Source organism: Coturnix japonica, chromosome 17 (assembly GCF_001577835.2).
Source record: "Coturnix japonica isolate 7356 chromosome 17, Coturnix japonica 2.1, whole genome shotgun sequence".
NCBI classification, from domain to species: domain Eukaryota; kingdom Metazoa; phylum Chordata; class Aves; order Galliformes; family Phasianidae; genus Coturnix; species Coturnix japonica.
In genome coordinates, this window is record NC_029532.1 from 7,411,532 (window position 1) to 7,424,191 (window position 12,660).

Here is a 12,660-nt window from a genome sequence, read left to right on the forward strand (position 1 = left end):
GAAAACACTGCTTACAAGGTAGAAACAGGGGTTCTCCAGATCTGCACATCCACCACAAGTTAAACGGCTTCACAAGCACATACAGAAGGCACGGCTTCTGCCCTCTGCTCTTTTCTCAATGGCTTTCTATACAACTGCTCAAGTAACTTCAGACTCTGCTTTAAGGACACGGACCTGCATACGTGGGGCCGATCTTCTGCAATCATCTGCCATTTGCCCACCCTTTCCTCTTAGTTCCTTCTGAACCTTTGGTATGAAACCAATTGCACCTGCAGTGCCATCTCCTAGGAGAAGCCATGAGGCTGGATTCAGAACTTCCTCACCTGGGGCTCCCCAGCACTGAAGGATTTCTAGAAAAAGCCTCAAGGAATTCAGCCCTGGATTCCTTCCTTGCTTTTAGCTCCTGAACCCTCTGGGGCAAGAACTGCTGCTTCATCAGCATCCTCTTTGTGGAGAGATGATATTGTTAATAGTTCAATAATAATGAATTGTGGAAGAACTGCCTCCCCTCTTCCCCCTTTTATTTATTTTTACTTACAAACAGGCATAAGAAATTCTGCAAGGCCAAAAGATTCTACCAGGAATGTGAATACAGTGCTGGACCTGCACTATCAATGACAAGATAACGAGAAACAGAAAACTGCAGATATTAAAACCATACCATTAGCAACCCATACCCACTCTGTTCCCCATTCCTCCCTTCTACACCAACATGAAAAGCTGGAAAGTTCCACAGAGGGAAAAATAAATAAATAGAAATGAAACACGCGCCATAACCAGAACCAAGAACACAGCACAGGTTTCGGGCAGCCCCAGCTGCTCTCACAGCTCCTCTCCCTCCTAAACCTGCAGGAATAACTGCAACCATCTTCTGTTGGTCCGTCTCAGCGGCAGATCGTCCACCTCCTTGGGAATGCTTCTGCTTTTGGAGGGGCTACGAGCAACCACCGTGCACATACAAAGGAGTAACACCAACACGATCCCTGCAGGCACAGACAGGCCTTCCTCCCATCCCATCCCAAAAAGCTTTTCCCTGTTACGTACCGAAGGCCTCCCCTACAACCCCTGTCTGGGCAGCACATCTCCACCTCCATCTCCCTTCCAGCACCAGGCCCTCCCTGCCTCCTTCACTGCTTCCTTTGGGTGTCCTAGAAATGGTTACTGCATTCTCAAAAACCAAATCCCATAAGACCAGCTCCTCAGAGCCCTTCCTTCCTTCCCTGCTCTTTCCAAGAGCGCTAAATTATGCGGCACAATTGAAGGACTTTAATTTTGTGTTTCTTTGTCCCAGAGCACACAGCCACAGCTGCGGGCACAGTTCTTACTACAGGAGGTGCAGAATACCTGGCATGACCACACAGCAACAACACCCTCCAAAGCCGTTCACGACGTCAGCCTCACTTCTTTACAGGAGGCCTAAGGATTCTGGTTCAAACTTCGCAGAAGTTAAAGGGCAGCACACAGTGAAGGCCCCGGGCTGGGGCAGGACCGCTCCATTTCACACCGTCTCAGCGCTGCGCTCGGTGCCATCAGGCGCAGTTCTGGGCTCAGGACATTTTCTTACTTTCCGCAAATCACACAGCGCCATTTGCAGGGGCGTGTAAATAAATAATGCCACCTCGCCAGGTAACGCGCGGTTCTACTTCAGCTCGAAGCTCGGGACCCCGTTTCTCCTCCCGGCTCCTCACAGCCACAGGAACCGGCGGCTCCGCGATTCACGGGGGACAACAAACCTGGCGGCACGAGCTGCCGGCGCCGCGCTCGGCAGTGCAGGGCAGGGGCCAACTTCGAGGGGACCCCCCGGCCCCTGCCCCGTACCTGCCCCGTACCTGCCCTGTACCTGCCCCGTACCTGCCCTGCTGTCCCGCCTGCTCCTCCTCTCCGTCCCGGTCCGAGGACGTTTCCGCCCCGCCCGGTACCTGCACCCGCCGCCAGGTCCGGCCGCACCGGAGGGAGCGGGACCCCAACGGCCGCCGCCCGCCGCGTCCCTCCTCCTCCTCGCGCGCCCGCGGCCCCCCGCCCCGCGCCGCCTCCCCTCCCCCGCCCTGCCCTTGCCTCCTGCCCGCAGTGCCCGGTGCAGTGGGAGGAGCGGTGCCCGGCTCCCGCCTCCCCTCGGGATCGTTCTGGGACCTCCGCCGCCCGCCCCCGGCCGTCCCCGCCGCCCGCCCCGTCTCACCCCGCTCGCCGCCGGTCCCGGCTCAGCCCCCCGGCCCCGGCCCGGCTCCGCGGCCCCGTCCGGTTCCTCCGGCTCCGCAGCGGCGAGCGGGGCTCCGGCACGTGACGGCGCCCGGCGCCCCCATAGGCTGCGGCTGCCGGGCAACGTGAGCCCGCCCCCTCCCTGCACCTGAGAGAGAGCCTTACGCCAACGGCGTAGGGAGATGCCGGCCCGCCGCGCCAAGTGCGTAGCGGCGCCCCGCCGGCCGTTTCCTCCCTCCTGGCGGCATTGCAGCGCAGCCTTGCGGAATTGACGTAAACGTTCCCGGTCCGGCCTGGCCGATTTCCTACCTGCGGCTGCTACTCCTTGCGTAGCCTGCGTAATCCTCTCCGTCCCCGGAGGAAAGGGCTCTCTGCAGCTCCGACAGCTCGCGCGGATGTGCGGGTGAGGACCGGCCAGGCCCACACCTAAGAACGTCACTTACGTTAAGCCCCTCAAAGAAGTCGGTGTTCCTTACGGATTCTCCGTAATGTCGTCAGCGCGAGCGCTGCACCTGAGAGAGTTGCTGGTGCGCAAATGCCGTAGGTGCTGGCGTGCCGGGCGCACAGTGCGTAAGCGGCGTGGGAGGGTCCTCCCCATCCCGGCGGGCCTGGTGCGAGGCCAAGGCGGGAAGCAGGTGTGTGCGGGAGGAGCCGCAGGGCGGACACGAGTCTCCTCACAGCGCCGGGAGCCGCCGCCCGACCCGGGCTCCTTTGGTGGCCGGAGCTGAACCGACACCCGCCCGCCGCGAACGGCCCAGGGCCGTGAGGGAAACCCTCACTGCGGGCATCGTGACACCATGGGGTCGGATAAGGCCTCGGCCTGAGGAAAAGATGGATGGAGGAGGCGAGGGGTGAGGCACAGCCCCAACACCCCTTCACCGGTGTGTGTGCTTCACGGATTTTATACCCTGCTCTGAAATCTGAAGCAGTGCAGAAATGGAGCAGCTGCCCGAGTGGAGCTGAGAAGCAGTGTTTCTCAGTGGGTTTCTGCTCCATCTGGGTTCATCAGCTGTTGTCAGGGAGTGTTAAAATCGATGCTTTCCTGTGCTGAATGTGGCAGGCTGGGCTGCACCAGGGGTACAGCAGGCAGCAGTTATGTCCTTCTCTTCTGGGGATGGGGACAAAGACCTGTGTTCTGGGTCCAAGTTAGGTGTCAGTTGCCCTATGACAATTCTCCAACAGACATCAGCGAACAATAGAGCTCCATCCACCACCAGCACTGCAGTTGGTGTGCTCAGAAATGCTTTCCAGATCCTTCAGAGAAGTCCCCGTCAGCCTTTTGGATGAGTAGGGAGGGCTGAATCTGGTGGTTTTTTGATACCTTTGTATGTGTGTTTCAGAGTATCTCTGTGCTTCTGCTTCAACATCCAGGTGGTCAGTACCTTTGCATTTCATGGCCTCAGATTATATTTGACTCATAATTTGTGCAAAAATATATATATTTTTTTCTTCCAGACTTAGCAGCCTTGATATCAGTGTAAGGGATGAGTCTCCCAGAGCTGGTTTCATGAGCGCATCTGCATTTCTGTGAGGTTTTCTAGTTTAAGTACTTTTTTCAACTTTGAATATGGGATTGTGTGTATGGCACAATCTAATCCTATATAGGCTGTAAGATGAAATAAATGAACTGGGGAGCTCCTTGCTAGCATAATCAATGCACAGCATGCTGTGCTAAAGCAGCCTGTGAGGAACTTTGGCAAAGGCAGCAGGTTCTGGAACTCTGCAGTGCTGAAAATAAGCAGTAACTTCCATTCAGAACAGCAGTTTGCAGCATTGCAGTAGAGGAAGAAAACACAAATGCATGGAAACATGACCTGTAGTGGGAGGTTCAAATTGAGCTGCTGGTAGTTGGTGTGCTTCTTCACAAGGCTCTGTCTGCAGCTGTTAACCTAGTTCTGAAGAGACACAGCTCTACTCCAGTAGTGGTGTGTAAGGAGGGTTAAAAGGGAAAGCATATCTAACGAATCTCAATTACTAGTCTAGAATTGAGAACTTTTGAAGCAATAAATGAATTTGCCGATGTCTCCTGTTGCCTTGTAGTGTAGGCCTTTGAGAAGGGGCAAGAAAGTAACATCAAGGAACGTTCCAAGGATTTGATGTAAGGACATCTTTATTTGAAATTGATTGCAGCAAATGACAAAGTACCAATGTAGCCTGAAGGAAGGATGATGGAGGAAACAGAGGAGTGGGCAGCTGTGGAAGAACGGTGACTGTGCAGTGAAGCTGGAAATGTAGCAAGGAGAGAAAAATATATGGGAGACCACAACTCAGATAGTGAAGGAAGGTATTTTCAGGTAAGGTATGAGTTGTTTCTTTTCTTGAATTTAAAACTTGTCCATGGAGCTGTCCTCTGGGCTCGATGTTTGCCAAGGGCGAGGGGAAGAAAGAAAGGCAAGGGGAATGATGGATTAATTTAGAATACAGTGAATTGGAATAGCTTTAGCACTGCAGTGCAAGGTTATCTGTTTAATGCTGAAAAGAACACCTGCTGTTTGAAGGAAGTTTACTAACTTTGTTTAGATTTAATGAAATAAAATGGAAGAAATATGAATGTGTATTTTAAGTATAGTCAGTAAGTGATGAGGACTTGATTTGTGCCAAAAATCGGTCTGAATGTAGCCAGTTATATGGAAGCAGTATATGGATCTGAGACATTAATACGGAGAATGCTTGTGGCAAGTGACTGAAGTCTTCTAAGACTATTTATTTCACTCTGGTTAACTGAGACATTAAATGTACTTTGTAAAAATCTCAGTGCCTGGACTGATTTTACAGCTTGCAGATCTCACGTGTGGTTATCTTGTGTTCTATAAATCTGATAAAGCAATTTTATTACCAGTATTAAATAAAAAATAGAAGCCAAGCAGGAGTTGCTGTGTGACCAATGTATGAAAGCAGTTTTCAGAGACCAAGAAAATGGAGGAATTCTTTACAGGAAGCTGTTGAAAGTCTCTGATTTTAAGGTTGGTATGAATGAGGCCCTGCAGCGAGGCGGCCTCGTGGGAGGATGTCCTTGGATGGTTGGCATCAGCTACAAATGCTACTTTGAGGGCTAAATGACTATTAGCTACAGTAAAGAGAAAAAATCCTACCTGAGCTAGGATAAAATGTAACTTATCAAATTTCAACTGTTTGGCATTGTTTGTGGACAAATGGGACTGTTCCTATAGTGCCTGAGGGAAGAGATACTCTCTTGTAATAGCTCAGAAAAGAAATCTCTGTTTGAGACTTGCCATTGTCCAGTGACCCAGTTCTTCACAGGTTTCAATTTCTGCCTTTAGGCATATGTGCTAAAGTTAATGGGATTTGTGCACAAGTATCTGAGGACAGACTGTGAATTGGAAAAAAACTAATGTTATATCAGACATATATTTTACAAATCTTCATGAAAAAGCTGCCTTTATATGTGAAATCAATCTCATAGGGCTCCAAGAACTAAAAATAACACACAAAAAACCACAGAATTTGAAAAAGGAACTTGTGTGACTCTGTTCTTAATCTATAAAACCAAATTATTTCATGTTCTACACTTAATTTCAGCAGGACTGATGATACGTTTATTGTGACTGTTTGCGTGCTTTGAAGTTTGGCAGTGTTTGATTTCTTTCCACAAAGGAGACTTGGATCTAGAAGGCTGATAAATTAAGATGATGATTTGCAAATGTGAAGTATTTGGAAAGAAACATCATCTTTAATGACAAGAGTGAAGCCGGAAACAATTCCATGTAACACAGAACAGTGTCCAGAGCCACATTCACATCTTGTGTATTTACTTTGTGAGCAGTAAATAATTAAAGGAGGCAGAATGTCAAAAGTAACAGGGAAAAAATGGAAGATCACAATGCTATATGGTTTATACAGGGGGAAAGAAAAAGAACAGCAGCAATAGCAGGAGCTGAAAATTAAAGAGCTATAATACGTACAGCATAAAAATAAGTGGAGAGCAGATGAGAGCTGTGCTCAGGACAGGTAAGAACATGAAAAGAAAACCAGCCTGTTACAATTGGAAAGATTAATGCTTTGGAAAGGCAATACAGGAGTAGAACAGCAAAGGCACCAGCATGGATGGACTGGTGTTACAAAGGAAAAGGAAAGCACCTCTCATCTATGAGCATCTCAACTCACAAGAAAGTAATCTCCAGCCAGAAATCCTTCCTCAGTGGCAATCAGACCTTCAGTGAGGTCTAACAGAGGTGCAGCCAGGCTCCACCCATTCCTCTCCCACAACTGAATTGCCTTCACCTGCACTCCCAGGGCTGATGGGAATCCTTTCCCCAGCTGCTCCATCAGTGGTTCAGGCTGGGACTCAGCAGTTCCCATACGTAGCCTGTCTTTGCTGGGTAACTGTGCATGTATTTTAAACCCCAAATTGCTAAAAATATATTTGCAAATTGCATTGAAATCCAAAGCTAAAAATATGAGTAGTCAGTTTGTTGGAGTGGTCTGAGAGGGAGGGAAAGGAAACCAGTGCTGAAAACCTGGCAAGTTTTAAGTCTCTTTTTTATGCAGTATGTGGATGGAAGATTCATGGTGAGAGAAGAGAAACAGAATGATACCAGCACTGAAATGCTCTTTTCTAGGGTAGATAAGCATCTGGTAGGTGTATTGGTGCATAGATATTCATCTTCTGAAAGTATAACTGAGCCTTAACCAAGCAGCTCTTCTTTGAACTCTGTGCCTTATGTGACTGAAGCCTGAGTTCTCACCCTATGTTAGGAGCTGTAACGTGCTTCAACATGGGCTGTAATGTGTTTGTTAGCGAGCATCCTATGAAAGCTAAGTTCCTGTTTGGCAGTACTCAGATGCTGTCTCACTCTTCCGTGGGCATCTTGCTTTGCTCAGAATCAACTTTCTGTTTTTTATATAAATGACCTCAGGTTTAATTGTTTTGTTCCCTTTTGCCTTTGTTTTTGTTTAGCCCACAGCAACGAGTTGGTTAATTAGTGGGATGGTGTAGCAAAGAGTTCTATTCTGACAAAAGCTTATAAGGTCTGTACTCCTTCAGAAACAAAAACATCAGAGAAAGAGAAAGAGAAGAAGCAGGTAACTCTGGTTGGAGGGTACTTAAAAATGTCAAATTTGTGCTGCAAAACAAAAGACTGTATGCATAAATCTGGCAGTTCTTTGCATACCTGCCTCGTTGCTGAGTTTGTCAGAGTACTTGCTGGTATGTCCTGCATGGTACTTTGGTACTTGTTTTGCTTTGAACTGAAAGAAAAGGTGATAGAATTGTATTGAAGGAAAATTAAACAGCGAAAAGAGAAATCATACCATAAAGTGTATTGTGGTGCTCATCAAATCTCAAAGCAGTCTCTGTGGGGTAACACTGCAGAGATCCTTTTAGCAATGGGGATGAGGATCAACCTGAAAAGCGAGCAAAATTGAACCAAGTAAGTGGGAAACACTTTCAGGTTATGACTAATGCAATTATTAGAGACTACTGCGTGCACTGAGGTGGATTTAGCTTCAAATAAGGACAGAAGTTATGCCATGTGTGATTGATTCCAGGTTGGATTACAATGTAGAAGTGCAATTAGTGAGTCATTTACTATTTTATATCAATTATTAAAAACAAAGGTCTAGGTTTAAAAAGAAAAAAAAAGGGGGGGTGGGGGGGTGGGGAGGGCTATTCCAGAATGTGCTTTTCCACCTGTTCATCTTCTGACTTCTTGTTTTGTCTGATGTGCCTTAGCTTTCCTGAGTGTGGTGGTGTGGGATGTTTCGCATACTAGCAAATGGATTTCTGTGCATCATAGCAGCACTCAGCATTGCAGTCCCTAAGGTATGACCCCATCTCTGCATCCCTTGCTTCCTTTGTTTGGCTAGAACCAGCACAAGTAAAGTTACCTGTAGTGAACCTGTACATCAGCAGCTTCCTGAACCACCTGTAAAAGAAACACATAGCATGGCTCCTTGTGGCCATCCTGGCATCTGAATTGTTCATAGGCCAGGCTGTCCGCAGTCTGCTCGTCTTACCACCATCTGGCAACTGCTGGATGTATAATTAAAACTTATCCACTGGTGGCCATACAAATCTCGTGGCAGTAAATGGTCACCTTTAAGACGTGTGTGCACACAGATGTATCTTCTGCTAATATTATTTAACTGTAGTATGTGTTCCAGGAGCTCTACCTGAGAAATTAAAACTGTGTAGTTAATCTGATGTTTCCTCAAAATACCAATTGCATCCTCCCATACAGGAAAGGTGAGTCATTCAGAGGGCTGTGCCATGTTGCTTATCAGTAGCACAGAAGAGGGCACGTGTTCACGCATGTGAAAATATGCCAGTGTGAAGGAGGAAAAAAATAATTCCTGTCTGAAAGTGTTTACATAAGTTGGTGGAATTTAGTAAATTCTTGTGCTGGTGTGAGGTCAGTGCCTACAGAAAGGGAAGTGAGAAGCAGCAGTAATTTCTGACTTCATACCCTCTAACATCACTAATGCAGTGATTGCAGACTGAGGGTAAAACAACATGCTCTCTCCAGGTGATGTCTCCTGCTGCTGCTTTCAGACCCAGTGCCATGTTCCACACGAGGGTGATCTGACCCAGCAGAGCATTCCTGATGTGATAGGCAGTGCTGGAAACAAGCAATATTGCTGACCTTAGAAGAGCCTTTAATTAAAATCTCTAACAGGAGTGGGGCCCTAAACAATCATCTGAAATCTCCTGATCCTTAACATCTCTGCTTTGGGAAATGGAGCATTGGTATGTGATCCAGGTTTAAGATTTGTCTTTTCTTGAGAAAGGAAGTGCTTTCACCTGCTGCATACAAGGAGAAATACTTTCCTGTATACGTGAAGGAGTATTTATGGCTTTCTAGAAGAATGATTATATGTTTGTGAGGGTTATTGCATTAGGGAAGGGTATGATGGAGCAGGAGGTAGGAAGACAGGAGTATAGTGCTGGTCCTTGGTTTGATGTATTAGGTTGGTTCTTGCTTTGTTTTTGTTTTCCTTTTCCTTTGAAGTTGAGGATTGAAAACCTGTCGTTGTTCCAAAGTAGCAACAGCTTGGGTGGCCTTTTTATCACTGATAATCAGAGTAACGAGACAGGACTGTGACTCCGCTGAAAAGAGGCCCTGTCATAGAAAAGGTTTTCCAGGTCAAGATTAAAAGCAAAATATCTCTCATCGCAGAAGCCTTTGTACTGCACCCATACTTTTCTAAATACTTTTGGCTTATCTTTAATGATTGTGCTCCTATCAAAATAAACCCAGCTTCCATCTCTGTGGGTGTTGTACAGAGCATCAACAGCGAATAGGCTTTTTCATTCTTAAATGCTGCTTTTCTTTCTGCTTTCAGTCTGTTTCTGGTACAGAAAGTTTTGGTTTTGCTCTTTTGTTTTGTAACTGCATGTTTCCTCCTGCCTGTATCTGGTTTTGTCTGTGGTCTGGGTATGTTGATGAACGCAATAGCTGTGTGTCCATCAGTGACCCTGAAGCCTAGAACGGGAATCAGAGTTCATGTGACTGCAGCTGGCAAGATAGAAATAAAAAAAAGGAGGGAGTAAAAATCTTTTGCCAAGATTCATTTTCATCAGCAGAAAATGGGGAACTCTTAGGAATAAAAGTAGTTATCAGATAGAAATAAAAAGCTTTGAACCATGGACGGAAATCTGGTCTACGTATTTTGCTGTAATGAAAACTGTGGTTATAAAGCAGTAGTTTTGTGCCATCATTAAAAAATATCGTGAGACTATAAGAACTCACTGGCATTTAGAAAGCGTTCATGAGCTGTATCATCCTTAGCATAAAGTCCTGCCCTTGATGAAGCTGCTGTGAGTGCTCCGTAAATGTGGTGCTGCCCAAATTCAGTAGCTCAGCATGGGAACAGAGCAGTCCTTAATTCTGATGTCTGTTTGTTTCTGAGTAGCTGAACAGATGTGGTCCAGGATGCTGAAAACCGCGTCTAACAAATGGATATTGGCAGAGCCTCTGACCAGAACCACAGGAGAAGACTTTGTAATCTGTTTTGTCTCTTTCACATTACCCTTCTCCATTCCTTGTGCTGTATGAACTCAAAGTAAGCTTTCAATATCAGAGAATATTTACCCCAAATACTTTGTATGCTGCTGCTTAACTAGCCAGTATTGTCAGATGAAGGTGGTAAATGGGAAACAGATCTGCACCAGGTACAGATCATATTCCTGGCATTAGGTGTATACCTTCAAGTTTTTAAAACTTTGTTATGCCAAGACATTATGTAGATGTAGGATATGCAGTAGCTGGAGGTTTCATTAGGCCTTTACTAGCAGATGAGCCATGTGCTGCTGCAACAGCAGCAAGATTTGTATGTCTGTGCCATATGAGCTATGTGGACTGAAGTGCTGACTATCAGTTTTGGAGTATATCAGATTTCCCCTTTAAGGGAAAGTTGAGCCCAGTCTGTAAAGATGATCCCCTCAGCAGCCCCAAGTGTGTTTGGTAGGAAAAAAACACCCTCACGGCAATCATGGAGTAGCAAAGAAACTCTGAGGGTTTACCTGCCCAAGTGCAAACCTGAAGTGGCCACCTTAAGTCGTTAGTTTAGAAGACTGTAATCAGCTGTAGTGTGGGATCTTACAACAAAAATGGGTTGAGAAAGTTGTTTTGAGGAAGCAGGTGCCTGTACATGTGGAGTGTGGAGTCGCTGTGTAAGATATGGGGGTGAGCAGGACTCTAGAAATAAGTGAATGAAATACTTGACAAGGTAGAAGTCCAATTTCCCTGCTGAGGCTGAGGAAGCTGCAGTTTGAAGGCCAACCCTGAGAGAAAAGACAGTAGAAGACTTTAAAGTAAGACAGGCTGTATTTGAGATGGGGTAAGGCAGGCAGGTCCCTGCTGTTCTGTGTCTTACGCTTTCATGTGTGACCTATCGTTTCACTCAACAACAACAACAATTTGCATATAAAATTCTATATTAAATGTACGTGTTTGTGGAGCTGTGGCTTTTTATTTGTCCCACTTGCTATTTGGTAATCTAAACGATTTTAGCTCCTCTAATTACTTATTTAAGAACTATTGATGTCTCATGTTCCTTCCGAGAGTCTGTACAGAACAGTGAACTACACAGACAGCGTTACAGTTGCTGGCAAATGTTGTTTCATTATGGAAATCACTGCTGAGGTAATGTGTACTGCAGGATTGAGAGCGAGACCAGTGACTAATAATTTACTTGAGATTTGTTGGAGCTGAGATCCCATTGTCTGGGATAAACCACTTCAGTAGACTTGGAAAACACCAATTTTCCCACCTTCTGACACTTCTGAAAGTCTCTCTTCTTTTCTATGTGGTCATTTACATGTGGCATAAAACAAACAAACAAAACAGGAGCTTTTGGTAGGCACAGAGACAGCAGCTAAGTCTGGTTCTTCCAGATTCTCTGCATTAGAATCTCCTGTATGAAAGAGAAATCATAACGTAGAGGTTGCTGTGTGTGCAAGAGCTCTGAAGCTGTGCATCACCAGGGACAGCAGAGCGCACACATTGCTTGTTTGAGATGGTGTCTTTGGTAGCACGTGTGGTGGTTTGGACACGTGTAACTGGTAGGTGGCACAGGGAAAATTCCTACAACATTCTGGGTTTTGGTTCAGCCTACCTAGGAAATAGGGGACAATGGGGATCTGGGAGTTTATGTACCTTGCTTGAAAATGCTTTCGGTACCTCTTTGGGCTATAAAGTCCCACAAAATCCACATAAAAGAGAAGAATTGCTCTGCTCGGCTTCAATGCTTCATTACTGCTAGAACAAATTAGGCTGGCTGATGGTTGATTGGTGGTTGGTAGTGGTGGTTTGCTATTTTGTTATTTGTATTTTTTTTTGTTTAAAGGAATTCCGTCCCTTATAAGGCATTTCTCTTTCAAGGCAGAGCATCGTGCTTTTTAAGGTGTGTTGAGGATGATGGGTGTTTCAATTATGTTTGAATGTTGCTGATAATGTTTCTTTTCCTTTGAAGAGAAACAGAAAATAATAAAACCCAGGAAAGCTCTTCTTAGATTCATTAAGGGTTTCTTTTAATTTCCGTTTGCGTGTTCACAGTTAATCTTTACAGACTAACTTTTCCCAAGTTTTATGAAGGACTAAATGAGATGTGTGAAGAGCACACTTGAAAAAGATAATTTCTTATGGGCACAACAAGCACTGCTAACTTTTATGTTTGAACCCAGTGTGGCGTTGTTGTATTATGCTAGATGTCTACATTTTCACTGTATGTAAAACTGGAAAATTTTAAATGGTGACAACAAAGGAAAAAGGAGATTTTCCAGTTTCCTTTCAGTCCCGCTGCTGTTTGCATCTTGTGGTTAGTAAGCAGCCTGCGTATCAGCACTCCGACTGGATAACAGTCTTCCAGGTTTATGCTGCTTTTACCCTGAAGCGTAGCTGCTGTTCCCAGGGGACAAGCAGAATGCAGTCAGTGCTGCTTCTCTGTTCTGTACTCGCTAATTGATCTCTGGCTTGGTGACTTCCAGCAAGGTCACAGAATTAG

At 45.9% G+C, this 12,660-nt stretch overlaps 2 protein-coding genes across 14 annotated transcripts in view; one reads left to right on the forward strand and one right to left on the reverse strand.

Annotated features, from left to right (window-relative positions):
- Positions 1-2,615, reverse strand: part of STRBP (spermatid perinuclear RNA binding protein) — a 62,920-nt gene extending 60,305 nt beyond the window's left edge. For 9 of the 13 annotated variants that reach the window (XM_015879047.1, XM_015879051.1, XM_015879049.1 and 6 more), the window contains exon 1: positions 2,177-2,299. The gene's annotated coding sequence lies outside the window, so the exon portion shown is untranslated. Of the gene's footprint in view, positions 1-1,851; positions 1,972-2,176; positions 2,300-2,505 lie in introns of those variants that run through there. The other 4 variants (XM_015879046.2, XM_015879044.2, XM_015879038.1 and 1 more) reach the window with 3 other exon arrangements.
- The window catches only part of CRB2 (crumbs cell polarity complex component 2), a 67,359-nt gene continuing 57,184 nt past the window's right edge, over positions 2,486-12,660 (forward strand). The window contains exons 1-2 of the mRNA XM_015879030.1: positions 2,486-2,599; positions 4,327-4,490. The gene's annotated coding sequence lies outside the window, so the exon portion shown is untranslated. The remainder of the gene's footprint in view (positions 2,600-4,326; positions 4,491-12,660) is intronic.